The sequence below is a fragment of the Gymnodraco acuticeps genome, unplaced genomic scaffold, assembly GCF_902827175.1.
Source record: "Gymnodraco acuticeps unplaced genomic scaffold, fGymAcu1.1, whole genome shotgun sequence".
NCBI classification, from domain to species: Eukaryota; Metazoa; Chordata; class Actinopteri; order Perciformes; family Bathydraconidae; genus Gymnodraco; species Gymnodraco acuticeps.
In genome coordinates this window covers 2780459-2802029 of record NW_022992265.1, presented here as the reverse complement: position 1 = coordinate 2802029, position 21571 = coordinate 2780459, and positions in this window count along the sequence as shown.

Below are 21571 nucleotides of genomic sequence, written 5' to 3'. Positions count from 1 at the left end.
GTGTTGTTATTTGAATGTTGCTTTATTCAGTCAAACTAAAATGACATGAACCATTCTGTCTGTTCATCCAGTCAGTGGGCCACAGAAAACAAAAATAGCAACTTGCATACCATCCAAACAAGAAGTACCAACATATTCTGCTTCATTATCTTTATTATTTACAATAGCAAAATCCACAGATATGGCAAAATAGAAGATAATGGCGGCTGTAGGGAGGCAAGACACTCCTGTGGGGATTGGCACAGTATTGTTAACTGTAAGTCGCTTTGGATAACTAGTGACATGTAATGTAAAAGAAAGCTAAGGGGTCCTGTTGCAATTGATTCACCCCAAATTCATCATGTATACTTTATGCCAGTATGATGATTGAATTAATTAAGTTTTATTTTTTAATGCTAGGGTGTGTGCTGGGAATTAAAATAAATAGTCAACCATTTAATGTTTGGTTGTTTAAATAATATTTTCCCTTTTACTAAAGTCTCTTATCTTCACACTATCAGTAACCTTTGCAATGTGTTCACCAGCAGAGTTTGAGTAACTATAGGGAAACTGCTTCAGTTAAAGGAAAACCTTGCTGCGTAGAGAGTAAATGCTTTCTGCAGACGGACGCACAGCAGGTTATATTTTATACATTAACAACACACGGAAAATGGAGAAAACATCTGCTAGAGGGATCCTTCTGCTTTTCCACTTAGTTTCCCACACTGTACTAAACAATCAATTATTCAGTCATTTATGAGCCCCGTGCATCACCAACAACTATTCAAATCTCACTTGATAGTTTCCACTGTTCATCACTGTCACCCAGAGGCAGCTGTGAGCTCAACCTAATGGGAGACCACACATTCATAAGCTTTCATTTATTTGTCAAGTGTTGGTTGTTTGTAATTTTCTGACAAGACAATGCATTCATAATTTAGTTTAACTGCCTTCAAAGGGGTGTCAAGCTGTGGTTTTCTTACAAGACACAGTTCTTAAAACATGTGCTTACTGCTAAATAATGTAATTAGTAATTGATGAATAAATGCACTGCATTTTATTTCTCTATTACCAAAACAGACAGAGCAAAGTACAGTCATAAGATAATGTTCCAAAATTAAATAATAATTTAATAAACTCCTGATACAAGTTTTTATTTTAATATAAGAAGTATTGTGAATAGCAAGATATTCTTGATTTAATACACAAGTATTGTCATCTGACCTGCAAATGTGGGAGTTCAGGGAAGGTTTCAGTCTGATTTTAATTTGTCCAAATCGTATGAGCATACCAAGAGAATTCCTTGGCCCAGTAAAAGTGTGGGTATGCTGTTTGAAAGTGGCTCATCATCTGGATGCATAGGGTCCAGAGTGCTAACATGTTCCTGGCACAGCGGCTTTGTGTCTTGGATTAGTTTCCACTGAAGTGCCATCATGTATAGACTGCCCTCATCCACATGAAAATAATCTTTATGCAGCCAAGCAGTAAAGCCAATTAAATTGTACTCGTACTGAAGTGAAGGTTGATCAAAAGCTTCCATCTGAGTTGAGTCCATCTGAGCTGAGTGACAGTTTCAGGTCAAGGGAGTGTTTCTTGCCTTGCACAACTGCAAAGCCATAACAAGTCATCTGAACCTGACCTTTGAAACGTCTGAGTAACAGATTGAGTATTTGCTTAAATCTGAATCCACTTATTTGTTATTTTGTAACTCTGAATGATTGCCTCACGGTAGCTATAACTCACCATTTTTCAAGAGCAAGCTATTCCTGGACACTTGTCTCTTGCTGGATCTCTATAAATCATATAAGAATGACCCGAGTGACCTAGACTGATATTCATACTGAATGGCCAAATTGCTTGACAAAATGTGAGATATGGGCTGCATCAATCCAAATATGGCTTCCTGTAAATGTATCCAACATTATTTCAGGCCTCTTGGTTTGATGCTTGCAAATTGGAAAAATGCTTATGTGCCTGATAATGATTCCTTCTAGAACTGGACGGTTTCTGCTGGAAATGGATCTCCCTGAAGTTTGTGTGATTTTTATGTGGTGGATTTTTTGGTCTTTGTATTTAATGTTTAGATTATTTTTATGTTTCATCAGTAGAATGAAATATACTGTATGTAGATGATATAGAAGCATATTGAGTTTACTACACATTTACATATTGTCCAATTTCCCTGAGAGATGCTTTTATAGTGTTAGGTTGGTAATATAATGTATAACTGTTGGCTCAAGTACAAGCAATTTTTATCTATATTAAAAATATTAAAAATAAGTAAAAACATATTGGTCTGTGATTTTCAATCCATTACACAGCATGCAGATATATTTCAAGGGAAATGTAAGATGGATTTATGGACAGGTCCCTTTGTACCTTTCAGAGGAAAATGTGGCAGATATAAAACATTTTCCAGAAAATGATCATTTCGTTCATACATAATTCATTTTTATCCTCATCTTATTCCCCAAACTGTTCTTTCCATCTCATCCCTTCTTTTGTCTTCGGTTGTTTTTTGAAGATGTCACTTGGAGTTTTTTGTTGTTGTATTAAATTGTGTATCTCACATTAATACATTCTCTCAGTGCTGAACATTCAGTATCTTAACAGAGAGACCAGCAAGATTACAAAATACAATACTTGCCGTTTGACCAGCAGCAGCTGCAGTCTTATGGTTTTTTCCCCCCAAATTCCATGGCAGAGGCACAAGGGGGGTCAACAGTATGCAACAACCTCCCAAACAGTTTGTCCGAGACAGACAGAGAAGATTAGAATTTTACGGAAAATCATTATCTGCTGGTAATGGCATTAAGATCCAGTATTTTGATTATTGTCTTGGTTTTGACAAATTTGAGAATTCTCCTTCATTACAACCACATCACTGACTGAACTAATACTCATCGTGTATTTTCTTCTGAGCTCTAAACTGTGCAGTTTTACATTGGATCTAGTGACTTGTTTTGAATTATTACCTGAAGCAGATGATAGCCCCTGCGTGCTGATGAAAGGACACATGAGGGCACACATAATCCTTTGCCTTCAGGTTTAATATAGGTCTGTATAGGGGATTGGACTTTGGACCGAAGGGTTGCCGGCTCACGTCCCCGATCGGACCAAAAAAATACGGAGTGTGGACTGGTACTGGAGAGGGGCCAGTTCACCTCCTGGGCCACTGCCGAAGTGCCCTTGAGCAAGGCACCTAACCCCCAACTGCTCACTGGCGCCGGCTAGACTGGCTGCCTCCGCTCTGACCTCTCAACTGCATGTGCATGTGTGCATATAACTGTGTGTATTTGTATGTGCATGTTCTGAAAAGTGTGTACTGTGTGTACTGCATGACCTGTATAAAAACGCATGTGTGTGTACGACAGAATGGAAACTGAATGTCCCCCGCCTCGGGGGATTAATAAAGCTTCTTCTTCTTCTTCTTCTTCTTCTTCTTCTTCTTCTTCTTCTTCTTCTTCTTCTTCTTCTTCTTCTTCTTCTTCTTCTTCTTCTTCTTCTTCTTCTTTCTTCTTCTTGCTTCTTCTTCTTGTCTTTCTTCTTCTTCTTCTTTCTCTTCTTTCTTTCTTCTTCTTCTTGTAATTTCTTTCTTCTACAAAAATAAAAAACGGCAGTGCGACAGCCCTGTTTGGCTATCTATCTACTTTATATTTTCATTTCCGTTCCTTCTTACCTCAGTTCAACAGATGGGAAATGCTTTTTAGAGTGGAACTTGAAGTGCCTTCCTAGAAGAGTTGTGGTAATTGTCTAATTAGGTGTGTGATGCTAAAGGAGCATCATCCTGCTATATTGCACACATTTATTGAACACTGCTGTCATAACACTCTTTATTTTCACTGAAAATGTACTTGAGCGCTTTTGGCAAATGTGACAGCGAGTAGAATGTTTAATATTATTAGGAAAGTGCAACACCATTTTAATTGGACAGTATAACCAACAGACCGCTTGCAGGTTTGGTTTCATGTGTGTTTTTTTCATGACTCATCCTTGTGGGAAATATCCAGATGTTTTCCATGGTGGAAAAAGTCTGGCATGCAGCATAGTGTTAAAGTATCCAAATATTCACACCAAACAGTGATGTAACTCCTCCTTGAAACCTCTCTTACTGAAACATTTATCTTTTGGGGAATACCACCAACATAACTGAAGTCAGGAGTGCATGAAATAAAAAAACAAAAATGGTATAACTGTTTAAAGATGTGAACAAATTTCAAGTAGCTTAAAGAAACTCTAAACTGTTACACATCAAAATCATACTAGTGAGTCAGGAAGTGCAACATTTCCAACCCAGCCAATACTGTCAACATTGGATGGTTCTGCAAAATCCCAGAATATGTTCAATGCTAATGTTTTAATATTAACTGTAATTACAATAACTGCACATGACACTTAAGGTCACACAAATCACACTCATGTTCAGCCTCACTGGGCACAATACATCCAGCAAAGTTGGCACTGAATGTAAATGTGAACTGCAGAATCATCCATTAAAGACGGAATTCTGTCCTGACTCTTCGGTAAACACATCTGTGTAACGTCTTCTGGTTTCTGGAGGAAGTTATGTATAGTCTAAAATAATAATCTGTGTAATCACACCAGGATTATCTCGATTTGGGCTTCGAGGGTAAACATTTATAACATAAAGCGTATACATTACAACTGGGGGCATAGTGGAAAAATGTGTTCCATTCGGGAAAGTTACGATGGTGTACTCTGTATCAAATGGCATAGTCAGAAATGTAGGTTAATTCATTGTTAGAGCTTGGTAAAGTTTTAATATTTTGGCCTCAGCTGCATGAATTCTAACTAACTACTTACTAACTTATTTTTCCTTACATTTCCCCCAACTTTATAGATGCTATAGGGCACTTTTAACAAAGTTATTTAATTATTTATTCTCTGACCTAAACCAGATGTTAAAAATGTGTCCCTTGTGGTTGCTTATATTTGGAGGAATTCACGTTTACAGTGTTGCTCTGAGTTCCTCAGAGTGGATTAATGAACAAATGCACAGTAAAAAGCCAAGGACACTCTGAATTATGGTACTTCAGGGAATGATGTTGAAAACGATATACTGCACGTGGCTACAGAAGTAATATAGTGTACAGGTTCACAGTATTATCCCTGTTCATTATGAGCTGCATATACAACTTCAGTTAGCTTGTAGCCAACAACACTCCCCTTTCCTTCTGTTCCTCCAGCCGTTTCTGGGAGCTATGCGAGCCAAGTAGATGGGATTCCCTGTGCTTTTGTTGTCCAGAATTCCAGCCTGCTGTTTCGTCTCTATCAGATAGTGGTCCAGCTTGATAGATGGTCTGATAGTCTAAGACTCTAAGACTTGGCTCAGTGGTTTTTCCGCTGTTGCAGAGAGGCAAAGTTCACAGTTGCACTCAGAAATGTGAACGATAAAATATTCGTTGGAAGTTTACTAATCGAATCTTTAACACAAGGGAGATTTTTTGTGACATGTTCTGAGTACATTTCTTTCTCTGTAAAGTAGAACATTTTCTTTTGATTCTGTTAAGGCCACGCCTGACATAAGTCCTACGTACTGCAGCAAGTCCATCATCATAAATTCATGTTGTCAAGCATGTTTCATCCCACCTAAATACTTTTTTCAAGACAGGTTTCAAAGAAACTGGCGAGACTTAATTGTGACTATGCTAAGGTCCATAACAACTCCATGTCACTCAGTTAAAACAGTGGACAGAATATCATATGGCAGTTGAAAGAGCTTAAAAAAAATCTTTGAAGATCCTAATAAGACTTTAAATGAGATGGACATAATACTCTGCTTTAAATGACAAGTTGCATTTAATATGTTTTACATTTTTAAATAGTAAAATTAACAAGCTACTTTTCTACCTTATTGAAAAAGGTAGAAACATTTGCTAAATTCTAACTGTTGTAAAGATGTCCCCTACTTCACCTGTCTATTCAGTATGCTCCAGAATCTTTGAGTTAACTCCTTTTGTAAATTGTATGTTGGGCCTTTGTTGGCTGCTAAACTATTTGTGATGATGCACAATTCTGCCCGTATGTACATGCATTGAACTCAGAGTAAGGTGAAAGCAGAAACTTCCCCCCTTCGGCAGATAAAGTTGAACACCGATTTATGGTTTAATATGCTGCACATACATCTTTCGGCACAGCAAAGTTGTCCAAGTGAAGCAACAATGCGTACAATAAAATGTGTTGTCTGGAGGGGATAATTAAATAGTGTTTGAAGCTCTATGGAAAATGTAAGCAGATTGTTAATGTTAGGATTCACAGTGTTAATGGTAGACTTGAGGGTTTATTTGGTGATGGAAAACAACTTTTAAAACAGACTTTTAGGTGTGTAGAGGCCAATCTTTAACACCAGCTTCTGGCATTGTATTCAAACATAGAATTTATGACATTTCTAACGGTCATGTTTTTCAGACCCTGTAATTAGAAATGATGGTATCAGTCGTAGCCTTGAGATAAGAAAATAGAGCCACACCTACATGGAGCTGATGAATTCCTCTGTCTATGCTGGCATGCTGAACACATCTCCATGTTCACACTTGAGTGTAACCAACATTGCTGTTAGTCCTGATGTGATGTGTTGAGACAAGTGGTGACATTACTATCTAGTATTAGCATCTTACCTTCATTGTGGGTTGTGTTCTACAAGTAAGTTAGTAAATGTGACTTTGTTTTACTGTTGGATATTATATCCATCCTAAAATCAGGATATCGCCATCATAAAGAAACCCAATGGAAAGTTTATCTTTGTGTTGGAAGCTGTATTGTGACACAAGGTTATTTTCCTGACTTTGCTTTAGTGCACTTATCTCTTGAAACAAATCCCTACTTCTGTATTATGCTCCATGCTGATACGGGAGTAAAAAAAACATAATTCTTAGCAACGGAATTACCATGCATTTCAAGATATCACAGCAGGTCAGCAGGTTCACGCGTTTTTTCCAACACTCATTACTCACACATAGCTACCTTGTCATGATGAGAATATAGGTTTTTTTGTTCTCTCTGAGAGATGCTTGGTTATTTTATATCAATGGTTTAACCGCTTTAAGGGCTTCTGCTTTCCAATTTAAACACTCTGCATCATAACACAAAAAACAATTCATTAATTGCAAAAAGAGATTTACCTTTGCCGCTAAATAAAGTTTACTACAAAAACATTTTATTTACTGGAAGGAAAACCTTCAATATATATTTTTTTATATTCAATCTCTTGGATTGCTTGTTGGCTTTCTTGATGTTTATGTAGCCGACCCAATATGTTTGGCCTTACCATCAAATTGTGCTGCCAATGATATTTTACTGTCTTGGGAAACAGAACCAACGATGTTTGCATGTGTTTGTGAATGTTCCATCACTGGCTTTGTCATTAGTGAATCTCCTCTCCTTGATAGTCTTCATGTATAGGCAATGACCTCTTTAGGTTCACACACACAGAATATTCAACACGCAAATATAGCAAGATACATTTGAGACAACTCATACTCCTGATTAGGGATTTATCAAACATGGTCTTAGACAGATCTTTACTCAACACACAATTTGTGCAGAAAGTATTTTATTGGCCTCAGGAAACATTTATAGTGCACTTAGCACCATGGACTGAAAGTATATACAGAGTGATACAACTTATCTAAATAGAATAATGTACTTTAGCCTGAGAATAATCCACAACCACAATTTCCTTGTTGATCCATCCAGAGGCAACATTGAAGCTTCCACTCCCTTCAATAGGCAATTAAAATACAAGAACAAAGAAACAAGAATCAACAGGGCAAACTGAACTAATAATTGCTTACCCCATAATTTTGTCTGACACAACAGCCTCCCTAAATTGGGATTTATGGGAGACATGCCTTCCTTTAGTGCAAATGACCTCAGATATCTCAGAATTGTCTCCAGAGGCAGAGCATTCATGCATACATTGCTGTCAGATTCCTGGAAGGACTCTACACTCCTGGTAAAGCTCGTAACTTTTCAACAGCTGAGTGATTTATTGACAAGGCTTGTATTTATGTATTTGTCCTTGATGTTTTCCGTTATATTATACTTGATCCTAGTGTCATAGTGTTTCAGATTAGTTGCTCCACCATCCATATTTAGCCCACTTTAAACCAAAGCTGTTAAAGTGAGGACAGAGTTTGTTTTCCATATATCAGATCTTTGTTTCACCTCGAGACTATGCAGATTCTTGGAGTCAGAAAATAACAGGATATCTGTTCACATAAATCATAGGGCAGAGAAAGGTTTACTAGGGAGTGTGATTCAGTCCCGCTCCAACCATTTTGCAATCTTTAAATCAGGCTACTATGAGTTTTGAGGATACCAACTGAGAACAATGAACACTTGTTAGAAAATAGAATAGAACTTGGAGTTTACTGATTCAATCTTACTCTCATCCGTCTATTCGAACTACATGTATGTTTCTATAAGAGTGTCTTCACATTTCTAATAAAAGCTTCTCTCTGTGAAACTAAGAATAATTAACTTAAAAATGGTATCATTCTTCACTTTGACAGAATACAACATTTCTAAACAACTACTGGAATAATACTTTTAACATGGTTTATGAGAATAGTTGCTGTGAACTTGCTCTACATTTTTTCAAACCGGAGCACAATTTTGGTGCCTGAAGGCAAGGCAAGTTTATTTATATAGCACCTTTCAACAAAAGGCAATTCAAAGTGCTTTACAAAAAATGAAAGACATTAAGAAAATGGCATTTAAAATCAGTCATTAAAAAGAAAAGATAATAAAGTAAACATTAAAAGAAAAAATACATGGATAAAAGTTACAGTGTAGTTTAAGATGTGAATAGCCAAACTCTATGTGTTGTGGGAATAACTTATTAAATATGAGCCTCAGCGTAAGGGGAAACTGGGACTTGAAGTTCTGATGTCCATTAGGAACGGCATTCATTCAGATGGGTTGAATCAGGATTGAACAAGAGATATGTATTTGTGTCTCGATCATAATAAAATGTGGGACAGAGAACACAGCTGCCATAGTTCATTTGTTTTTGTTCGGCTTCAGTAGGAAAATAACGTAGATTGAGCCTCAATCTGACTCATGTGTTGTCTGGTGTTTCTCTCTGTCCTGGTTGCATCCTTCTTGTTTTGTTGTAGCTATAGCTTGTTCTAATCAACCTTTAATAAATCAGTGTATGTCACTAACATGAAACACATGGAATGAATTGTTTTCATACATTTGTTAGGATATTGTACTCTGGTCTGGTGCAACATGCATTGCTCTATGTTGATTTCAACATCTGTAGACTTTGTCCCTGCCTGTCACAATCTTAAGGAGAACCCAAATGCAGCACTCGAGAAACCAAGAAGAATTGGTAATAAACTTTATTGGAGATTCCACTGGATCTGAGGAATACCAACCGAGCAGTTTAACGCACCGGAGGACAGCGGGCAGAAGGTGAGTCAGGGACAGGCAGAGAGTCAGGGAGTAAGCGAGGCGGTCAGCGTAGATACAGGCAGGGTCGGATAACAGACCAGACAGGATAGTCGAGGGACAGGCAGGATCAGGGAACAGGCAGAGCAGGCAGATCGAGGACAGGCAGGGTCGGAACCGGGTAGGCAATCTAGTATCAAACGCGGGAAAGACAAGCATGAGGCAAAGTACAATCTGGCAAAGAGTGTGTTTAAGGTATGGGTTTAAATACTGGCAGAAGCTAATGGGTGCAGAAGAGAAAGAGAGTGAGCTAACGAGTGAGTGTGGAAAACAGGTGAGACAGGTGAATGGAAAACTACTGGTGAATGATGGAGCAGACTATGACAGAACCCCCCCTTTAATGGACGGCTCCTGACGTCCCTAAATGCTAATCTACAGAGGAGGGTGGGAGGTGGGATTAATACTCATCTGAAAAAGTTCTTTCGGCCTCCCTCTCCTGCCCCCTGTGGGAATCTGCGTCCTCATCAGAAGCCGCCCCCTCGCTGCCCGTCGACGTGACGGTCTTAGACGGTTGCTTGGGATTACGCCGATAGAACTCCCTGATGAGCCGGGGGTCCAACACATGACGAGCTGGAATCCAAGCCCTCTCCTCAGGGCCGTAACCCTCCCAGTCCACCAGGTACTGGACTCCTCTTCCTCTGCGACGGGAACGAAGAAGTCGTCGGAGAGTGTACGTAGGCCCGCCGTCAATCATCCGGGGGGGTGGTGGGGGAGGGACCGCAGGAACCAAGGCACTCTCTCGGACAGGTTTGATCCTAGAAACGTGGAAGGTGGGATGGATCCGCAGAGTCCGAGGCAGTCTTAGCCTTACTGCTGCGGGATTGATTATCCTGACAATCTCAAAAGGTCCAATGAATCTAGGTGCAAGCTTCCAATCCAATCCAATCCATTTTATTTATATAGCACATTTAAAAACAACAGAGTTGAACAAAGTGCTGTACACCAACAACTGTATAAAAACATAGCATAAATACATAAAAACAGACAGGACATGAAACAAATGTAATACGAGACAATAAAATCAGAAGCCACTGACTGAAAAACTCCTATATGACGTAAAAACAATACAAAACACTAGTAAGGTAAAAAAAAACAAAAAAAAACAACACATTTAACAGCACAAGTGTCACCTGGTCTGTACAGTAAAAGCCAGGGGAAATAAGTGGGTTTTTAAACGAGATTTAAAAACAGGCAGAGTTGGAGCAAGTCTAACCTGGAGGGGTAATTCATTCCATAACTTTGGAGCTGCAACAGCAAAGGCTCTATCTCCCCGCTGCTGGAGCCTCGATTTTGGGACTACCAGAAGGAGTCTGTCAGCAGACCTCAGTAACCGTGTGGGTGTGTATGGTTTTAAAAGATCTGCCAGGTACGGTGGGGCTAAAGCGCTCAGGGCCTTGTATGCGAACAGCAACATTTTAAACTGTATTCTAAAATGGACTGGTAGCCAGTGTAAAGAGGCGAGTACAGGCGTAATATGTTCACGCCTGCCTGTCCTTGTAAGGAGGCGTGCACAGTGGGCGAACTATACCTCGGTCTCCGGGGTAGCCGGGATTTATTTATTTTTGCGGGGGGATGGGGGGTGGGTAAATGCTGATCCGTGCATTAATAGCAACAGCACAGACCTATTATAAAGAGAAAATCTGTTGCACACGGGGTGGTGCCACAGGTCTACATTCACATGAAACGTCCCGATGGATCATGTTCATGTCAACAGATTTCCCGAGCATGTATGGGCTACGCAAACTTCAATCAACTTGATAATAAATAATCCACGGACCACCAATGTAACGTTTGACTGTTTAATTAAATCAACTTAAAATGACTCAAAAACAGGCTACATTGTTTCACATGGGCTATAGCCTATTATGGCTGTAGCCATAGGCGGCGCGTGAGGCTCAGGTTTGGGAAGGCTAAATAACTTTTTTTTTCATCTTACGCTGCCCGCCTCCGGCGTCTATAGAAAAGAGATCAACTCAGTGAAAGCACCGCCTGCTGACCGATCAGAGCTCAGTGTGCGGAGTTTAAATCTATTGGTTACTTACGTAACCCCAGTTCTCAGAGTAACATGAAGTGAGATGTCTCACTATGGGATGCGCCTCATCGCGGAGCAAACAGAAGCATCAATCTCATTACGCCAATCCTGATTGGCTGGAGATCTTGACGTCAGCGTCAGGGAAATCACCCCCTATAAGTAGCTTGCGCCACGACGCATGCGCCATTCAAAATAAGCACCTCTTCTCGCTTCACCATAGCAAGGAGGGCCGTCTGGTGAGACATCTCACTTCATGTTACTCTGAGAACTGGGGTTACGTAAGTAACCTATAGTTCTCATTCATAACACTCCGTTCGATGTCTCACTATGGGAAATTGTAGCTCCCGTATTGTGTTATGGGGCCCTCTAGTGTCTGAACACAGTGGTGCCCCCTTTCGACAATCCCCACCGACACTGCGCATGCGCATGACGGTGGTGCCTTCACAACCCCAGCCGGCACTGCGCATGCGCGTGGCGGTGGTGCTTTTAAAAAAAAACAGCCGGCACTGCGCATGCGCGTGACGGTGGTGCCTTCACAGACCCGCCTGTAATCCGCCTTTTGAGAGATGCCGTAGCTGCTCTCAGAAGGGGAACAGTTGACGGGCTGTTTATTGTTTTTCTTTTCATTTTTCCGAGCTGCGCCCTTGGCTCGAAGCCTGGATGCGTCAGAGGAAAATGATTTGTGACAGAAAAATCAATAAGTGTGTGACATGTGTTTATGGGGACTTGAGGATGGTGTTGAGGCATCTCTCGAGGCGGCGGGAACACATTTAGAGCTGGGGAACCGTAGACTTCCAGCTCTGTCACAGAGGGGAGAAGGAGGGGCTGTCACGCCGCTCGCTTCTTCTTCCTCGACTGCTGGCCGAAATTCTGGGTTGGCTGCGCCTGAGCTGCAGCCGGAACCAGAGATTTTCTAGGCCAGCTCGCCCTCGTCTCCAGCCTGGGCTGGGGACTCGGGGCGGGCTTTTCTTCACGACCCCAGCCGGCACTGCGCATGCGCGTGACGGTGGTGCCTTTACAGCCCCAGCCGGCACTGCGCATGCGCGTGACGGTGGTGCCTTCACAGACCCGTCAATTGTCCGCCCTTTGAGAGAGGCCGTAGCTGCTCTGAGAAGGGGAACAGTTGACGGACTGTTTATTGTTTTTATTGTTTTTCTTTTCATTTTCGAGCTGCGCCCTTGGCTCGAAGCCTGGATGCGTCAGCGGAAAATGTTTTATGACAGAAAAATCAATAAGTGTGTGACATGTGTTTACGCGGACTTGAGGATGGTGTTGAGGCATCTCTCGAGGCGGCAGGAACACATTTAGAGCTGGGGAACCGTAGACTTCCAGCTCTGTCACAGAGGGGAGAAGGAGGGGCTGTCACGCCGCTCGCTTCTTCTTCCTCGACTGCTGGCCGAAATTCTGGGTTGGCTGCGCCTGGGCTGCAGCCGGAACCGGATATTTTCTAGGCCAGCTCGCCCTCGTCCCCTGCCTGGGCTGGGGACTCGGGGCGGACTGCGACCTCTGCGACCTCTGCGTTTTCGGTATTTTGAACCGAGCAGGGTTCGGAGCAGCTTGGACGAAGGGCTGCCGCTGCGAAGGCAGCGGCTGGGCCCTTCGAGGGAGGCAGAGGTGGAGGGCCTCGTCCTCCTTCTTTTTCGACTCGCATCTCCTCTGCATGGAGGCAAGAACGGAGCCGAAAATCCCCTCGGGAACGATGGGCATGTCAAGCACATCCTGAACAACGTTCAGAGCCCTGGCGGACAACGCTGCGGCTCTGTAGGACCGTTCAGTCATGGTCGACTGGAAACGGTCCACCTTTCTGGCAGCGTGGGGTTCCTGCTTGGTGACCCATCCTCGGTGGGAGGTGGGCTGCCACCAGCAGTTCCATCGGCGGTATGCGGAGAAGGCCGAGCCTCTGCGGGCGAGACCATGGTGAGGTCTCGCCGGGAGCTCCCGCCTGGTGAGGCGTGAGGCTCCGTTCCCGCGTCTCTTGCTGCCACCGGGTCCCGGCCTGAACGGCGTGGGATCCCGGTTCCGCAGCTGCTGCTGTTAGTGAGCCCCAGACCGACACAGTGAGGGGCTCAGTCTCTGCGGCGGACGCCCCCGTGTCTTGATTGCCAAACGGCGAATCAGTGGACATGAGGGAGTCCTGTTCCAACAAGCTAGCTTGGTGTGCTAGCCGTCGGTGAAGGCTCTTTCGGGTGAAAAGGGCACAATACCCGCACGAGCCGGGGTTGTCGATAGCCTCCTGGGCGTGTTCCAGCCCGAGGCAGGACGAGCAGACCTGGTGTGAGTCTGTGCCTGCTATCTTCAACCCGCAGCCGCATGACCGAGCCTCCGAGTCCCTGACTCCTCTGGTGTGAGGGGGAGAGGCGTCCATCTTGTTCGCCTCGTGGCGTGGAGAGGACCCGCTCGTAACAGGTACGTCGTTGAGAGAAAAAGTGTTACCAACCCGTCCTTAATCCGGAGAAAAAGGGACGGTGTGGGTCCTTTGTTCTCAAAGAATATTGACTGGTGTGTCAATATACTTCTAATCCTTTTCTCCTCCGTGAGAGAGAAAAAGAAAAGCGTCCTCGCTACCGTGGTGTCGGTAGTAAGAGGAAGCTAGCTAGCAACAGGTGCGTAGCTAGCTTGAGAAAAATCAAAACCTTACCTTACTTTCCGGGGAAAGAACGGCGAGGTCGATTTTAATACTAACTGGCGTTAGTATTACCGTCTTCTTGCGAAGCAGAAGGAGTAGCCGGCGAGCGCCCGTCGACCGAAATGGTTATATTTGGGTTCAGTCTGTGGACCGTTAAGCTTGTCCGGCTACTATAGAGATGTGCTCTGAAGCGAGAAGAGGTGTTTGAATGGCGCATGCGTTGTGGCGCAAGCTACTTATAGGGGGTGATTTCCCTGACGCTGACGTCAAGATCTCCAGCCAATCAGGATTGGCGTAATGAGATTGATGCTTCTGTTTGCTCCGCGATGAGGCGCATCCCATAGAGGGACATCGAACGGAGTGTTATGAATGAGAACTATCAAGTCATATTACAGGAAAAAGGAAATGCAGTTTAAACTGCCGTATGCAGAGAAGACGCCGACGTGTCGCACTTATCATTCATATCACACTGACATCACATCATGAATCAGATCATCGATATCACAATATTTCCTTATCTGAGTCAGCTTCTCGAGCCGTATCTGGCCGTGCAACACTTAGTTACATTGTCACATACTGTATGCAGACGTATTATTTTAAGCAACACATTAAGTTGACGAAACACTCAACTCAAATGTAATAAAGTCAGATCCCCTCGTGTTTTAGATGGGGCAGTATCATAAAACTGTTGTACGCTTTCAAACACTCGGTAGTTTATTTTTTAACGAGTTGTTCTGTATTCTCCTTGCAGGTGCAACTATGTGGCTTGTGTCCTGGATTATATGTTTAAGTCATCATGGATGTTTAAAGTTCATATTTGTCTAATATTAGTTTACTTTTCATTAATGAAGTATGATGTTGCGCTGTCAGTACACTTGTCCCTGTTTGTGATTGGGTCAAATGTAGCTAACCCCGCCCCTTTCACGTGAACGCGTTCTCAGCTGGAGAGAGAAACCCTGGCTTGATTTACCGAGTTGATAACCAGCGCCGTAGGACCGTTTAGCGAGATCGCATTTGTTAGGGTTAGTTAAGATAACTCAAGCATATCCAGGGTATGTTGAACTGGCTTCGTGGTACAGGGCACAGGTGGCTGCATAGCAGCGCTAATGTCAAAGACATTATATTTGTATTTTACCAGGATGCAGTTACACACATATTTGGGAAGGCTTAGCCTTCCCTAGCCTACAGCACACGCCGCCCCTGGCTGTAGCCTACACAGAGCCGAACACACGCGATAAGAGCAGCCAGCGGCACCAACCATGAACAATATTCATATTAATAATACAGCTATAGCACAACACAACCCTCTCACTGCCTGGAGAGACGCGACGCCACACACACAACACAACGGCTCGTCTTCTTGTGTCTCTTCAGCCCCCAAGTTAACGTTAGCTGTCAAGTTAGCACTAGCACTGACGTTAGCTCCCTCCTCTCTCGGTTCTGTTGTAGCAGATGTGCTACCACCAGCTACATTCGGTTGGTCTTCTTGATCAGGTTGTTTGGCCGTCTTTTTAAAGAAATTGCCCAAGGTACGTTTTTTTTCTTCTTTTCGACATGTCAGCAGCAGCAACAATGCCTGGTAAACATGCAGTGCTAACTAAACGAGCTTGTGAGTGAGTGGGTAGTGGGTGGAGCTGCGGGCAGCGTGCAAGCAGGCGACACTTTTTTCATGAATCATAAACTCTAAATATAATTTTATTTCATTTATTTTACACCTTTGAAAAAAAAAAAACATGCCCAAAATGGAATTTATTTGGTCAGCATATCAGTATTTTAGAGAGCTCCCCCCAAATGTCACAAACCATGTTCCCAGGGGAGCTCATGTCACCACTAGGGGAGCTATAGCTCCCCCTGCTCCCCTCCAGTTCGCACCCTGGGCGTGTATGGCGTTATATTTGTGCCTCTATCCTGAGCACGCAATGAAACATGTTGAGCATAGAAAATGCTATTGAGCGCGCACTTGAACATTTTTGAGCACAGAGAAATATATTTTCTTTCATAAAACTCCTGCTCCGTGCGCAAGCAGACCGCTGCACGCGCTCTCTCTCCCCCGCTCGCTCGACCTCTCCAGCCTGCGCGCGCTCAGCTTTGCCTGCGCTCGCTCAAGTTGTCACAGCGTTACAAATGTGCCACAAAATCAACCAATCGGAGAACTCGAGAAGGTCAATTCTGATTGGCTGGTCGTCTCCAATCTTATCTTCTATGTGAGATGAGAGAGGGATTTTCGGTTGCCATCAGGCTGTTGACGTTCTTATTACACATCCATCGTTGACATTTACAGGAGTATTGACGAGATCGATAAGATCAACTAGATCGACTAGATACTGCTAATCCTATCACCACTACAAGCAACAGTTACAAGCTACAACACAGCCACAAGCTACGCTACAAGCCACAAGCTACGCTAGCCGCAAGCTAGTCTGCACAAGCTACGCTACGCTACAAGCTACGCTGAAAGCTGTAAGTAAGCCACAGAACACCAAGAGAAAACACCATGCCTGGAGATCAGCTGTGGCTGAACCACATCTAACCAAGCCCTGTAACTGACTGCCTTGTGGACACGATAAGAAGAAGATTAACGGCCCGTCTACACTACAGGCGTCGAAAAAGCTTGAAGCTGGGCGTGTCTGAGGCTTGGCGATTTTTTGCGAGCAACGCGACCAACAACCAATCACATGAATCTCCCGCCCCCGACATACAAAGCAATAGCAATGTTAAAACGAAGTCAACTGGATATAAAATCCCCAAACAGGCGAAAACCTACCAGTTTCACCCACTGTCTCTGCCACCTCCCTCCATGCCTCGCTCCTCCGGTTTGTATCCCGGTAGATGAACAGAGACTGATCATACAGCACCGGGTGATTCACTACCGCTATAATGAATTTTCCCTCCATTTTTTTGAATATGAGGAAATGACCTGCGTAGTCTCTCCCAGCATACACGCGGTTTGATTGGCTAGCTTGTACTGGCAGATTTGCATAAACGGGATTTCATTGGCTGACGCCAGCTTCGAGCAAGCATCGAGCCTCAAAAGTTGAACATTGTTCAACTTTTGACGCCGATAGACGCTCGCGATGCTTGCAACGCCTTGCCATGCTACCCACAATGCAGTTCGGCGATGTTTGAAAATATCCTGCGTCACCCCATTCAAATGAATCGGCGAAGCGTTGAAAGCATTATTTGACGCCTGTAGTGTAGACGGGCCGTTACAGGACATGACAGACTCGAATGAAGAGAATAGTACGCCACAGTGTCAGGTGAGTTATACATTTCTAGTTTTCTGTTACGTTATTGTTTGCAATGCCTGAGTTTGATAGCCGGTGTTGTGTCACATTATTCCTCCCCGTCATGAAATGCCCCCCTTGTCACGGGAACGCGCATTTCTAAATGACACGTTTACACCTCTAAATGACACGTTAACACCATAGGTTTACACCTTAAAACGATGTTTAAAACGAAAAGTAAACGTTCAGGGTTTTTATTAATGGTAATTTTCAGACTGAGTTGTTTAGTGGTAGCTCATAGTCTTGATTCTTCTGGTTTAACTTTTCGCTCCGTATTTGAGGTGTCGAAATTCGTTCGTCACTTCCTTTTCAGTTTGTTTTTTTAAATGTTTTTTTTTATCATTATTGTTACGTCCTGTCTGTATAAACGTGCTTTAAAATGTATTGTTTAATTTTACATAGTTGTCATCTAATAATCAAAATATGTTTACAAATGTTACATAGTCTTTGTCAGCATATATGCTATGCGTACAAAATACAAGTGTGACATTCATGAAACTTGCTCCATTTATTGGTACCAGTCCTAGAACCATACCCTGAAAAATGCTTGACGGTGGGATTCATAGAAACCTCTTTTGGTGGGGGGGGCATTTTATGACAGGCCTGGCCATCACAATATGCCCCCCCTTGCTATCTTACAAAATAAAAGTGTCACATTCATGAAACTTGCTCCATTTTTGTAATGCTATGTTATTTCCATTTAAGATGTTTACATTTTCGATTGTTTAATTCTAGTCTTTTAACTGTATAATGTACAATGCCTCCTTGTCTTTTGCTGCTGCTGCAGCGTAAACATTTCCCCAATTGGTATCAATAAAGTACTTCTTATTTTATCTTAATCCTCAAATATTAGCACATTTTACTTTAAAAAAAACAAAACACATGATGTAACTACATACACATATCGATATGTTGTATACATATTGCAAATCAAAACCTTTATTGACCACTAATTAGCAAAAATTGCATTTCTATCCTATTATTAATGCATTCAAATCGTGATTCAAATGGCCCGCCACGAACTTCCGGGAACTTTCTGAGTCTCTCTGAACCACGTGACGATCAAGCATTTTGGACTTCCGCTGTCGCAACTCTTCTCTCTCCATGGCGCTGGACCAGCCAATCAGAATTGACCTTCTCGAGTTCACCGATCGGTTGGTTTTGTGGCACATTTGTAACGCTGTGACAACTTGAGCGCGCGCAGGCTGGAGAGGTCGAGCGAGGGAGAGAGAGCGCGTGCAATGGTCTGCTTGCGCACGGAGCAGGAGTTTTATGAGAGAAAATATATTTCTCTGTGCTCAAAAATGTTCAAGTGCGCGCTCAATAGCATTTTCTATGCTCAACATGTTTCATTGCGTGCTCAGGATAGAGGCACAAATATAACGCCATAGGCGTGCAGCAGCATTCTGGACCAGCTGCAGGCGTGACAGGGAAGCCTTGGTCACTCCAATATAAAGAGCATTGCAGTAATCCAGTTTAGTGGATATAAAACAATGTATTACTTTCTCAAAGTCATTAAAAGAAAGGAAAGGCTTGACCTTTGCTAAAAGTCTTAGCTGAAAGAAGCTGGATTTTACCACAGAGTTAATCTGTTTGTCTAGTTTAAAATCACGATCAATCCGTACACCCAGGTTTGTGACAATGGGTTTCACATATGCGACAAGAGAGTCCAGCACAGGTGGGGCATTGGGGCCACCACTGGGTCCACATATTATGACCTCTGTCTTTTTTTCATTGAATTTTAAAAAGTTCAAGGCCATCCAGGCTCTGATGTCCTGCAGACAGTCAGACAGACGTTGCTGAGGGTTTGGGTTATTTTCAGGGGCATGTAGATTTGCGAGTCATCTGCATAAAAATGTACGGAGCCCCTAAAGGGACATGTAAAAAAATAAAACAGAAAAAAAAAAAAAGTCAGGATAACGAATTAGTATCTCGTGCGCACAAGAACGTTTCTCGTGCGCACGAGATACTAACTCGTTATCCTGACTTTTTTTTTACTAACTCGTGCGCACTTTTTTTTTGTTGAGAAAGTTACCGGTGTGCCAAGGAGGAAGTGAAGCGCACAGGAGACAACCATTTAATTGCAGACTGTTATGTTTACGTGGGGAAACACGTGTGTGTGTGTGTGTGTGTGTGTGTGTGTGTGTGTGTGTGTGTGTGTGTGTGTGTGTGTGTGTGTGTGTGTGTGTGTGTGTGTGTGTGTGTGTGTGTGTGTGTGTGTGTGTGTGTGTGTGTGTGTGTGTGTGTGTGTGTGTGTGTGTGTGTGTGTGTGTGTGTGTGTGTGTGTGTGTGTGTGTGTGTGTGTGTGTGTGTGTGTGTGTGTGTGTGTGTGTGTGTGTGTGTGTGTGTGTGTGTGTGTGTGTGTGTGTGTGTGTGTGTGTGTGTGTGTGTGTGTGTGTGTGTGTGTGTGTGTGTGTGTGTGTGTGTGTGTGTGTGTGTACACACTCACTCTGAGAGTCACGGACATTAATTCATAGATCAAAGCAGACTGGTTTACAGACTCGCCAGTGTTTTGCCAATCCGGTGCTTAAACCAATAGCTCTACAACCCTGGCCGAAATGTCCATAAAATGAAGTCTGACTTCAAAATATATCTCAAATAATGTATGCACTGTCATTTCCCCACGTAAACATAACAGTCTGCAATGAAATGGGTTGTCTCGTGTTCCACTTCCTCCTTGGTGCATCGGTAACTTTCTAAAAAAAAAATAAAGTCAGGAAAACGGATTTGTTTCTCGTGCGCACGAGAAACAAATCCGTTTTCCTGACTTTATTTTTTTTTTTTCTCTTTTTTTTTTTTTTTTCCATGTCCCTTTAGGGGCTCCGTAAAAATGAAATGAGACACCATATTTCTTAATGATAGCGCCCAGGGGGAGCAGGTACAGGGAAAATAAAATCGGCCCAAGAATGGAGCCTTGGGGTACCACGTATGGGAGAGGAGCAGAGGAGGATTATTGTATTATTATTATTATTATAATAATATATATATATATAATATATTATTAAAAACTTCTTTCAGACAGATACGACTTAAACCAGTCTAGAGCAGTACCACTGATTCCCACAAAATGTTGCAGGCGAGAAATGAGAATACTGTGATCTACAGTGTCAAAGGCAGCTGTCAGGTCTAAAAGTATAAGAACAGCACTGTTCCCAGAGTCAGTAGCTAAAAACAAGTCATTACAAACTTTTAAAAGAGCAGATTCAGTGCTGTGGAGGGGTTTAAACCCAGACTGGAATACCTCAAGAATGCCATGCACATTTAAGAAGGACTGCAACTGCTTCAGTACCACTTTTTCTAAAATGTTGGACATAAAAGGAAGTTTAGAGATAGGTCGAAAATTGTCAAAAACAGAGGTGTCCAGGTTTGATTTTTTAATCAAAGGCTGGACCACAGCATGTTTTAGGCACTTTGGTACTTTTCCTGTGGTCAGGCTGCTGTTAATTATATTAAGAACGTTAAGTCCAACAATGTCCCAGATTTCTTTGAAAAATCGCGCAGGGACAACATCGCTGGGAGAACCTGAGGGTTTCAATTGAGCAACAATTTCTATTAGAGCAGGAAGTGACACAAGCTCAAACTGATCCATAGCAGCTGAGCAAGTGTCCATGACAGATGGATCATGGGAAGGAAGTGAGATGTTTGCTCTGATGACGGCGACCTTGTCAATAAAAAAACTGAAGAAACGCCTCACAGGTTTCAGTGGAGGTTACTAAGTTGATGGATTGTGGGACATTTAGTATACAGTTTATAGTGCTAAAAAGAACACAGGGTTTATGACAGTTATTACGTATAACATCTGAAAAATACTGCGTTTTTTCGGCTTTAACAACTTTCTGATAGCTACGCCGGAGCCCTTTAAGATATCATAAGACACATGCAGCCTGTCTTTTTTCCATTTGCGTTCAGCCCTTCTGCACTCCTGTCTGGCAGTACGAGTGGACTCATTTAACCATGGTTCAGACTTAACTTTAGGGCGAACAGCTTTTAGTGGAGCAATAGTATCAAGGATTTCTTGACAAGAGGAGTTAAAGAAATAAAATAACTCCTGTGTATCACCAGTAATAGGATATGCTCTGTCATCCACAACATTTTTGAAGGCATCAGAATACTGAACAGCGGTGGAGGGTTTAAGCATGCGACGAAAATGAGCAGACTGTGGACACTGTTTAC